This window comes from Bison bison, unplaced genomic scaffold (assembly GCF_000754665.1).
Source record: "Bison bison bison isolate TAMUID 2011002044 unplaced genomic scaffold, Bison_UMD1.0 scf7180017864035, whole genome shotgun sequence".
Taxonomy (NCBI): Eukaryota; Metazoa; Chordata; class Mammalia; order Artiodactyla; family Bovidae; genus Bison; species Bison bison.
Window position 1 is genome coordinate 20,290,664 of NW_011494607.1, and position 12,276 is coordinate 20,302,939.

Here is a 12,276-nt window from a genome sequence, read left to right on the forward strand (position 1 = left end):
CTGTAGCCTACCAGGCTCTTCCATCCATGGGACTCTCCAGGCAAGAATACTGGAGTGGGTTGCCATTTCCTTCTCCAGGGGATCTTCCCACCCAGGGACTGAACTCTGATCTCCTGCACTGCAGGCAGACGCTTTACCCTCTGAGCCATGATGGTAGTACATATATATATATATACAAATCCTCTACTATACCATTTCAAAAGGGGGCAATTTTTTTTTCATGGTAAATCCTAAAGAAAACTTTTAGTTACTTGTACTGAACTTGTATTCCTTACTTGCCTTGTACCTTATGCCACCAACAGGTCAATGTGAAGTCACATCTTAGGTATATTTAATTAATTATTTGAATCAAACAAAGGAAACCAAATACAAGGTATAGACAGACACAAAAAATAATGCTAGAGATTCTGTCCACTATTTCACATACTCAATACATGCTCTTGAGTGAACGGGGGTGAACAACAAGAATATGATGCTCCCTTAAGTCTGTTTCAATAACTACATGCTTATCCAACTGAGAATCCTGCTGTACTGCAGGACTCCAAGGTTTAAAACCAAGTTCCCTTTTTAAAAAAATATACATGGCCATTAAACACAAGCCAACTTTTTCATCTTGTTCATCCTCAGAAACTACGATATGTCCCAAGTTTGGAGGAAAAGTGTGGCTGTATATGACATATTGAGAGACAGTAGGTTTTGACAACCTGGTGTCTTCCTAAAGGACTTTCAAGGGAAATTTGTAACTATTCATAACCTTCACCAAACAAGTTCACTTTAGATTTTAACTCATTCTTAAGCAAGAAGCAATGGCTCTTGAATAGTTTCCAATCAAGTTAGGTAACACACCTGGAACATGGAGAACTGAGAAAGCACAGCAAAGATAAATAAATACATACATATACATTTCTTTTCATGAATCAAAATCTAAAAGATGATGCTGTTAGTGCTGCACTCAATATGCCAACAAGTTTGGAAAACTCAGCAGTAGAAAAGGTCACTTTTCATTCCAATCCCAAAGAAAGAAAATGCCAGAGAATGTTCAAACTACCATACAATTGCACTCATTTCACATGCTAGCAATGTAATGCTCAAAATCCTTCAAGCAAGGCTTCAACAGCAAGTGAACAGAGAAATTCCAGATGTACAAGCTGGATTTAGAAAAGGCAGAGGAACCAGAGATCAAATTGCCAACATCCACTGGATCACAGAAAAAGCAAAGGAATTAAAAAAAAAAAAATGTGCTTCATTGACTACTGCTAAAGCCTTTGACTATGTGAATCACAACAAACTGTGGAAAATTCTTAAAGAGATGGGAATACCAGATCACGTTACCTGCCTCATCAAGAAATCTGTATGCAGGTCAATAAGCAACAGTTAGAACTGGATATGGGATAACAGACTGGTTCCAAATTGGGAAAGGTGTACGTCAGGTGTATATTGTCACCCTGCTTATTTAACTTGTATGCAGAGTACATCATGAGAAACGCTGGGCTGGAAGAAGCACAAGCTGGAATCAAGACTGCCAGAAGAAATATGAACAACCTCAGATATGCAAATGATACCACTCTAATGGCAGAAAGTGAAGAGGAACTAAAGAGCCTCTTGATGAACATGAAAGAGGAGAGCAAAAAAGCTGGCTTAAAACTCAGCATTCAAAAAACTAAGATCATGGTATCTGGTCCCATCACTTCATGTCAAATAGATGGGGGAAAAGTGGAAACAGTGATAGACTTTATTTTCCTGGACTCCAAAATCACTGCAGATGATGACTGAAGCCGCAAAATTAAAAGATGCTTGCTCCTTGGAAGAAATCCTATGACAAACTTAGTGTATTAAAAAGCAGAGACATTACTTTGCCAAGAAAGGTTCATATAGACAAAGCTATAGTTTTTCCAGTAGTCAGGTATGGATGTGAGAGAGTTGGACCATAAAGAAAGGTAAGTACCGAAGAGTTGATGTTTTTAAACTGCGGTGTTGGAGAAGACTCCTGAGATTCCCTTCGATAGCAAAGAGACCAAACAAGTCAGTCTTACAGGAAATCAACTCTGGATATTCATTGGAAGGACTGATGCTGAAGCTCAAATACTCTGGCCACCTGATGCAAAGAGTCAACTCACCGGAAAAGACCCTGATGCTAGGAAAAATTAAGGACAAGAAGAAAAGGGGGCAACAGAGGATGAGATGGTTGGATAGCATCACTGACTCAATGGACATGAGTCTGAGCAAACTCTGGGAGATAGTGAAGAACAGGGAAGCCTAATGCCCTGCAGTTCATGGGGTCACAAAGAGTTGCACAAAACTTAGCGACTGAACAACCAACAACAACAACATATACACCTTTCATATGAATCAAAATCTATAATGGCTTGTTAAGAATAAAATTTATATATACAAGATTCTTGTTCTCTAACTTTTCCCTCCAACTACTTACTTACATTAACTCCAGGTTTACCAACCACAGATAGGGGAGAAAACCTAGACAGACTCATAACTATTAACCTAAGAGTCTACAGAAGACCTCCAAGGTTATATTTACTTTTAACAAAGGATAAGAAAAGCTTTTCTTTTAAATATTCCTGGGACGATAAATGGCAAGAATAACATATCAGCACAGATGAGAAGAACAGTCAGAAAAAACACCCCACAAGGAACAAACCAGCACACGTATTCCAGAAAACGTGTGGAGCAGACTCACTACATACAAGGCAATACATATTTTCCTTTCGTTCCAGTAGAAAAGGTTGCGGCCCAAATTAGCTGAAAAAGGCAAAATTCTCATTCCACTCCAATCTATGGGCCTCTGGAAAGATCGACTCAGGGACTCTGTTCCTGTCCCCTAATGAGCCCTGAGAAGATTAATTTAACTGAAACCTCTCATAAGGTACCCTCATACACCAAACCCAAAACTCAAGTGATGCTCTGGAGTTAGCTTTAGCTGTTTAGAGAAAGCATTTTCCTGACCTTGCACACTTGTTCCTCTGTACCACGGTTATATGGAACACCACCACATTCCCAAATATGAGCTCCAGTGATCTTTCAGAAATCTGATAGTTTTTACATGCAAATAAACTAGGATTATACACTCCAAATCCTAAAAAAAAATTTATCAAAGAGTATAATGGCTTTGATCTTTATTTACTGTTTTGTGTCGAGGAAATTCTTGAATAGCCCTAACTCGACACGATGTCAAAGAAGCTGCCACTACCTTGAAATAGCAGATGAAATCTCTACCCCTCTCTCTGAAGTAGAGAAAAAGTAGGCATTAACAACAGGACTGAGGTGAATTTATGTTGTAAACAAGAAATATAAAAACAGAAAAGGAAATTACTAACTCATTGGGCGTTACAAATTAGAGTACATAAGAATTTTATCATAGTTACATGTTATTTAATGTAATGCGTGCTTTACTTAGTCTTTCTGAAACAATGTATTGCCAGGACCGTTACTTAACATTCTAGTCTGAACTGTTTGTTTCAATCTTATTGAATTAAAGACTTAATTACTAAAAGAGGGTACTCTCTTTCACTCTGTATTAGCCAGAAATGCACCCTGACAAATACAGTTAATAAGAATATTTTCTGTGTGCCCTGTTCTGAGCTGAACTCTCACTCCATACTCTGTTACTCACAGCTTCCTAAACTGAAAGATGTCTCAAAGGGTCAGATCCATACTCCTTCTTTCTTATATTCTAACTTTCTAAGCCTATTTTTTTTTTTACCAACCAATTATATATACTACATTTCAGAGAAAAAAATAAGTTTTGACAATGACATCTCCAACCTTTTTTAGAACATAATTACTAAAGGAAACCTCTAAAGATTGCTAGTTAACCATTTTTACAGTAAAGATACCAGGAAAATCATGGTAGTTATTGATTGTTTAATAAAAATGACATCTGTATAGGTTAAACATCGATGTTTTTCAGTGGCTTATAAAAATCTCCATGTAAGTATAAATCACAAAGTATCTGGGTCACTAAGTACTAGATGTTGATTTCTGATCTTAAAAGTACTTTAAAAAAATTATCTGTACTGTCTAATGTCAGTGAGTTTTCAAAGTTGAGTACTCTGTTCACATAAGTGACTTCTAGATATAAACCTGTCATCTTACTTTAAATGTTCTCTTCACCAAGGTAATCAGTACCATTTCTTTCCACCAATACCCCTCATTAAGCCTTGGCTTATATCCTGTCACTCAGAAGTATGTCGAAACATGCATGAGAACTTTATACAACAGCTTCAAGGCAATGGATTGAGAGGCAGCAGAGAAGTGACAAAAGAGAAAAAAAAATTAGCAACGCTTTTCAAGAGAAGAATTGAAGCAACTAAAAAAAAAAAAAAATTCGGAGAAGGCAATGGCACCCCACTCCAGTACTCTTGCCTGGAAAATCCCATGGATGGAGGAGCCGGGAAGGCTGGAGTCCATGGGGTCGCTGAGGGTCAGACACGACTGAGTGACTTCACTTTCACTTTTCACTTTCATGCATTGGAGAAGGAAATGGCAACCCACTCCAGTGTTCTCGCCTGGAGAATCCCAGGGATGGGGGAGCCTGGTGGGCTGCTGTCTATGGGGTCACACAGAGTCAGACACAACTGAAGTGACTTAGCAGCAGCAGCAGTAGCAGCAAGGCAAAAATTACTCCTTGTTAAATCTGCTTGGCAATGTGTGTTACATTATTTTCTGAACATTTTCCATATTCTGGAAATATATCAAAACTAAGGTTTTAATTAAGTTTATTTATTTTTAACTGAAGGATAATTGTTTTACAATACTGTGTTGGTTTCTGCCATACATCCACATGAATCAGCCATAGGTGTATGTATATCCCATTTGAACCTCCCTCCCTAATTAAGTTTTAAATAAACACAGAAGCCTAATAAGAAACAGAAGAATTGTGAAAGCATCAAACTGAATGTCTAGCAAATCGCAGCTTCTAAAAGCATTCCTGAAAATGCTCTGGCTTATGAGACTTAACATTGAACACCTGGGCGCTCTTTTAATATTGCCACCCATAATGTACTTCAATTCCATTTAACCAAATTAATTCTGCCATTTTCAATCCAGAGTCCATTCTCCTTAGCATAAAAGAGGGAAGAGAATTTAGCAGTTAATTAAATCTATTTTCTCTTTTAACATCCTAGTAATTGCCCCAAGAAATACACTGCTAAATGTAGCTTAAAAACTGTTTCGCTATCCTCAGTGTTTCTTCAAGGATTCACATCACAGGTTCTACAAATTCACTTTTCTTTAATTCATTCTTAGTTTTTGTACTCTTTCTCCATTGTTCAACTTATATTTTAAAAAAATACTCAGGCACAGCATCAGTTTCTTGAGACACCTCTCTCTTCTTGATCATTGGAGTTAATGTATGATTAACATCAGGATTACATTTTCAAGAGACCCAATCTACCTTTGTGTCTATGCTCTCAGGCTAAGAATCACACAAATTTTTTTGTAAGTTACAGTTGCCAGATAAAAATATAAAATGCAGGATTAAATTTGAATTTCAGGTTGTTTAATAAATCATTCTTTTAGTATAATATGTCCTATGCAATATTTGAGACATTCTTAAATGGGATATAGTTACGCTAAAAAAAAAAAAAAATCACTGTTGCTTACCTGAAATCCAAATTTAACTCTGTATCCTGTATTTAGAAACACTACTCTGAATATTCAAATATCTGTCTTCCCTAACTCTTTTGGTAAATACTGTATCCTCTTAAGAGTAAAAGTTAATAAGAGATCTCCAGATTTTTTTAATAGGTATCAACTATTTAAAAGTTTAAATGACAAGAATGAACACAAAGTAAAAGATTAGACAAGTCTGTAGTGGTGACACTTAAGTGACCATCTATGAGGGCAGCTGCAGTGACCTGAGAGGCACCGGGTGCCCAGGGCTGAAGGAGTAAACTTCAGGAGGGTAATCTCACAATCTGGTGCAGAAGACAACCCAATGAGATAAGCTATCTCAATACAGAGTAAGACTGCTGGCTCTCAAAGAGGGCAGTAATGAGCATTTTTGGAACACAAAGCAGGTGCATCCAGCCTAGCAGAAAAGGAAACCGGGAAGAAAAAGTACCTTCCTTACTTGAGACAACAGGGATGAGGAGTCAATCAGGTACACATACTGATGAGAGGTGAGAACATTCCACATTCAAAGAACTAAATAGATGACTGAAGGATAGTAGTCAAGGAGTATGTAATGTGGCAGGAGATGGGGCTGGAGAGACAGGTGGAAACAAGGTCATCAGGGCCTTGTAAGTCATGTTGCTCGGAAACTCTTTTAATAGTAAAAGAAATCTCCAAAAGAGTTATTGACTTGAGCTGTGTTTAACAGGGATTACTTGCCTGGAGAATCCCATGGACAGAGGAGCCTGGCAGGCCATGGTCCATAAGGTCGTACAGAGTTGGACATGACTGAAGCCACTAAGCACGCACACACGCACTATGACTGCAGAGAAGAAAACAGACCACAGGAAGGCAAGACCTGAAGCAGAAAGACACTATGAAGTTGTTAGAGTAATCCAGAAGAAGAGATGAGAGTTCCTGAACTGTAATGGTAGTGAATTAGAGGAAAGTGGAAGAATCCAATCAAATCTATTTGGCTTAGTCTGATTATTTTTATCTGTGGTGGGGAAGGAGGCAAGGACCACAGTTAACTTCCATGTTGACAGATCAGGTGATGATATAATTCACAAAACTAGACCAGAATATCATGAGTTCAATCTCAGACAGAGTGAATCTAAGATGTCCATATGACATTCAAGTAAAAATGGCCAGCAGGGACTGAATATTCAGGTGTGAAATTCAGGAGAGAGGTCTGAATATAAACATGAGAATCATAAGGAATACCATGGGAACAGCTGAAAATCAACCAAGGATTTACATGAAGACTAAAGAAGACAAGACAGCAGAAGGTGGAGAAACACAAGTCTTTACAGAAAAAATAGCAGGGGTGGGGGTGGGGTAAGGTCTATAAAGGAGATTCTGAACAGCACAAGGTCAAGTAAGGCCAGACTGGGGTTAGGATAAGGGAAGGATAAGTTTTAAACAAGCAATATGGTCAACTATGCCAACGCTGTCAAGAAATGTAGTAAAATATCCTGGGATTTAAAATTTAAGCTGTGTTTTTCCAGTGTTCTGATTCTAATAAATACAAATAGAAGAGTTCTCAAAGCTTGGTGTTAAGTCAAGCAACCTTAAACCTCTCTAAAACCCACTCAGTTTTCTTTCTGAGCTGATTGCCAAAATCTCTGACTTACAATAACAGCTTTTTCACCTTTTTAATCAGCGACAGGGCCTCTACTTTTCTAACTTCAGATGGCTAGGAGAGCAGTCAGTGGCCATGCATTAGTATTTGTCCTTGCCTTAAGGAATTACACTGAACACTCTCACAGAGCCAACATCTTGACTATAATCTCCAAGAGGGAATAAGTAATGTATATCTTCATCTCTTTGGTACCTGGCAAAGTTCTTGGCCTGTGCCAAAGAACTCAATAAATATCTATTCAATGATGTGTACTCAGAGTATTACTGTGAAGTCTTCCAGAAGTGATCGTTAGGTTATTCCTTACCTCTCCAGTCCCCAGAGTAAAAGCATTGCTAATATTTTTGCAAAGCTTCCTTCACTCATTAAAGAATGCTCAGAAAGAATGTTTAATGGGCCCCCTTGGTGACAGAGGTACTACTTAAAGCAAGAGCCACCCCACGCCTGAGAGGAGCTACCCCACGTCCAAGGTAAGGAGCAGCGACTGCACTTTATTGGAGCAGCCACAAAGAGATATCCCACATCCAAGGTGAGAGAAACCCAAGTAAGATGGTAGGTGGACAGGGAGGCCTGGCATGCTGCGGTTCATGGGGTCACAAAGAGTCGGACACAACTGAGCGACAGAACCGAACATTTTAGAAAAGGCATGTGCACTAGAAAAAGGTGCACTGAAATCACTTTTGCAAACTGTGACCTGCCCTTCACATTAATTTCTTCTTATAAATTATTTATGTAGAATTTTATAATTAAATCTCTTAAATCAAGATGAAGCTGTATCTATTTGTATTTATAAATAAGAGTAGAATTTACCATTTTTATATTGTTACATTTGATTAGCCTGTTGAACACTTTATGCACTTTCAAGAATTTTTTGGCAAACCCAAATTGTCTCATCAGTAAACAAGAATTTCCTCCCTTGAAATGGAATGTAGTTTTCCTTTATCAAATTCATATGCCACATTTCTTAGCTACACACAACTGAGGAACTTGCTGGTCACTCACTTCATTTGAAGTTAACCTGGCAAGTCTTTGAAAATGCTGGAAAACATTATCAACTGCCTCTCTAACTACTCCACAATCCTAAGATAAAATTACCTTCCTTCTTTTGAAGTTCTGGTTTAATAGATATTATCTACAATTAAGAGGCTCTTGAATTCATATGCTTTAATATGAAGTCCTTCAACAATATGAATTGGTTGCACTGGAATCATTGGGAACTCACTTGAAAACAGACATTTCCAGACACCATTTCCCAAAATTATGATTTAGTAGTTTGACAATCTTTGGTTTAGTCATTAAATAAGTAACTGTGAACTTTTTCTTCTTCAAATATAAATATTTCTTCCCAGTTATCTTATTAAAACATATCCCAAGAATTTTATTATTACCTGAAAATTTCTTACATATTACATTTTTAAATTATGTATCTTTGCAAATTCCCACTCTTATTTTCCATGTCAGTTCAAACCTTTGATAACAAATGCAATTCCTATGAATTCTCCTTGAAGAGGAAATCACAGAAATGGATAAAAACTAACCCCAGACTCCAACACCAGGAAGACAAAATGGGAATCTAATTTACAAAGATCCCCAAGGGTTATTCTACTCAAATAACAATTTCTTAGAAGTAGAATGCAGTGGGAAGAAACAGAATAAAAATAGAGGTAAATTAGTTCAGAGGCCAATTTGTTTGATGGCAGAAAACCAGTTAACTTCTCATGGTATCAATTTTCTGATCAATAAAATAAAGAGGGTTACAAAATGATTTTTTTATGCCCCTTTCAGGCTGAATAATCTGATTAAACCATAATACTCAAACAAGTTTAACTGCACTAACTCTGAAACACATAGAGTTTCAGAAATATAAATATGTCTATAAGACATTATTATAAGCCAACACAGCAGGAAAATGAATAAACAGTAGACAAACTCACTCAAAAATATTCACTTGCTCATCTAACCACAAAATACTCAAATGAGATGGTACATATTGAATGAATGAATATTTACATGGGTCTGTCAACCATGTGCCAGATATTATACCAGGCAAAAGAAATAAGTAACTATTTTAAGTAACTTTAGAGTATAATGTAGGAGATAGACACGTAAAGTCTGCCTTTGGATAATTATTAATCATATACTCCCAGGTAGCTCAATGGTAGAGAATCCACCTGCCAATACAGAAGACACAGGTTCAACCCTGGGTAGGAAATGGCAACCCACTTCAGTATTCTTGCCTAGAAAATTCCATGGACACAGGAGCCTGGCAGACAACATTGCATGGGGGTCACAAAGGACAGAACACAACTGAGCAAACCCAAATACTTTATTCTCTCTTCCTTGGTAATTAAGCACTTTTTCTTTCCATAAATGTGTTTGCTACAATTTCAGTTTCAGGTAGACATCTGCTCAAAGTTGAAAACTGTGCCACATTACATCAAGACAGCGAAGTCTGACACGCTGCAGTCCACGGGGTCACAAAAGAATGGTAAACAACTTACTGACTGAACATTAACAACACATCAAGACTATTCTGTACTAAAAGGTCTTATGTTAACTACTGCCCCATGGAAGGTATTATTGGACAATAAATTCACTTCAGTCAACAAGTATTATACATATTTCTGATGAAAATGCTCTGTGCATAGAACTACTATGAATTACTCTAATGAATTACAAGTTATTAACACATAGACCAACAGACCAATGTAAAAACTGGAAAAATTACTTTAAAAACATTTTTAATGTTTAAGTATTATTTTTCAGGTATAAACTGACTTCTAATTCTGAATTTTATAATTAAGTCAACTTGTCCAAAAGAAAACTTACTCCTCTTAACCGGCAAAACACAAGCATGCATACTATCTTTTTGATCAAAAACAAAACAAGTCATGCTGTTCAAGTAAAATGATCTGCTCCTCTTTCAATACCACTTTATATATAAACACTGACAGTAACTTTTTCTTGCAAAAAGCCTTGCTTTTGTCAACTAGATATCCGTGGCATGAGGAGGAACCCTAATCAAGATTCTCTATTAGAAGGAGGAAGGACTATAGAAAGTTTCCTAAGTACAGACATCCTGTCTCTCTTGACTGCCTAGGCCTAGCATAGTGCCTGGCACATAGAAAGACATAAATAAGTGAATGATGAATGAAAGAAAACTAAAATTATACAGCAGGGATCACAATGATAAGCCATGAAAAATTAAAGAAAGAAAATAAGTGAAGTCGCCTAGTCGTGTCCGACTCTGCCACCCCATGGAGGAGCCCACCAGGCTCCTCCATCCATGGAATTTTCCAGGCAACAGTACTGGAGTGGGTTGCCATTTCCTGCTCCAGGGGATCTTCCCGACCCAGGGATTGAACCCAGGTCTCCCGCATTGCAGGCAGATGCTTTACTGTCTGAGCCACCAGGGAAGCCCCAATTCACTCCAATAACACTGTTTTGCTTACACTTAACTGGCATCTCTAAAGAGCATTTTTCTTATGCAAGAATATTATTATAACCACGATTAAAAATAAAAGATATATGAACAGGAGCACAATCCAGACTGCAATCAAAGCTGAATCCTCAACTTTTAAGAACATTTTGAAAAGTCGGAAAGATGATTTCAGTCTATGAAACATGAAATGTGGTGATGGAGACAACAGCTACTCAAGTCTAATTTTACTTAGGGAAAGAAAGAAAATGAGATTACTAGTTTGAACTGCACATGTCATGCCATTCGTATTAAACTTTTAGCTAGCGCTAAAATGACGTTTCTTTTAAACCAGAGAGCAAATACATGAGCACACTGCAATCAGTGAACAAGTTAGTGTGTGATAAGAAGCCTATTTAAAATAAAAAAACTGCCCACGTACCCACGACATCGCAGCATGCTCGCACATACAACACACTTTCTTCAAAATAACATTCTAGATTCCTCGATTGCTAAATTCACCCACAATTCACCATGGTCCACTTCCTATCCAGTTTATTTACCGTTCAGTGTGAAAGTAAAAAATACTGGTAAGTTGATTTCTCTCCGAAGTCCACGTAAAGAAAATGAAAAAGTTATTACATTTTTGCAAAGAAAAAAGAAAACTAATGAAAACAAACTACTCACGCACAGGGGAAAAAAGCACGCATCTGGTCTTCGCCTTGTGGCCTAACACCTTGGCAACATGTGGCCGTGTTCATGTTTTGATCCCCACCCCCACCCTACAAATTTCCTGAGCAGGACGAGACTATCCGAGACCACGGAAAAGTCTCAGGCCCAGAGAGGAATGACAGGTCCGGGCTCGCCTCCGGGGCCGAAAGACAATCGCACCTGGGGCGCCCTGGCCCCGCCTCCCGCCGGCTTCCCCGGGCCGCAGCTCCCCTTCTCCTCCCAGGTCCCCATCCTCACCTTCGGCCCCGCTTCAAGAGCTTCCCATCACTCTGCCAGCTCCTGTCTCCCTCCCTTTCGGTTTGATCTTTACTTCCCACGCCGGGTGGGGGGCAGAGGGCAGGGCAGAGAAGGCCAGAGGACAACTTCCCCGCCGCGTCCTCGTCCGCACTCCACGCCGGCCTAGCCGGATCCCTCCCAGTCCTGGGGCAGGGTCCACGAAGACCGCTCGACCAGGGGACAGACCCACAGACCCGGCAAGCAGGGAGGGGGCGGAGGAGACGCGGGCCTACACGTCACCCGCCGGCAGCGGCGCCAACGTCGCACGTCGGCTCCTTCAGCTCCACCCCGCCCGCGCGCGCGCCGCCGCCCCGCCTCCTGCCCGCGGAGCTCGGATCCGGACCCGGCCAACTGCGAGGGCGGGCTCTTGGGCGGGCACGCGTGCGGGCGGGGTGGAGCTGAAGGAATCCTGGGATTCCGGGTGTGTAGGTCAATGGCAACCCACTCCGGTACTCTTGCCTGGAAAATCCATGGACGGAGGAGCCTGGTAGGCTGCAGTCCATGGGGTCGCTAGGAGTCGGACACGACTGAGCGACTTCACTTTCACTTTTCACTTTCATGCATTGGAGAAGCAAATGGTAAC

The 12,276-nt window shown here is 39.4% G+C and overlaps 1 protein-coding gene across 2 annotated transcripts in view; it reads right to left on the reverse strand.

Moving 5' to 3' along the window:
- ASCC3 (activating signal cointegrator 1 complex subunit 3) overlaps positions 1-11,964 on the reverse strand; it is a 341,661-nt gene extending 329,697 nt beyond the window's left edge. For both annotated transcript variants that reach the window (XR_824792.1, XM_010834747.1), the window contains exon 1: positions 11,655-11,964. The gene's annotated coding sequence lies outside the window, so the exon portion shown is untranslated. The remainder of the gene's footprint in view (positions 1-11,654) is intronic.
- Between the last annotated feature and the right edge of the window lie 312 nt (positions 11,965-12,276).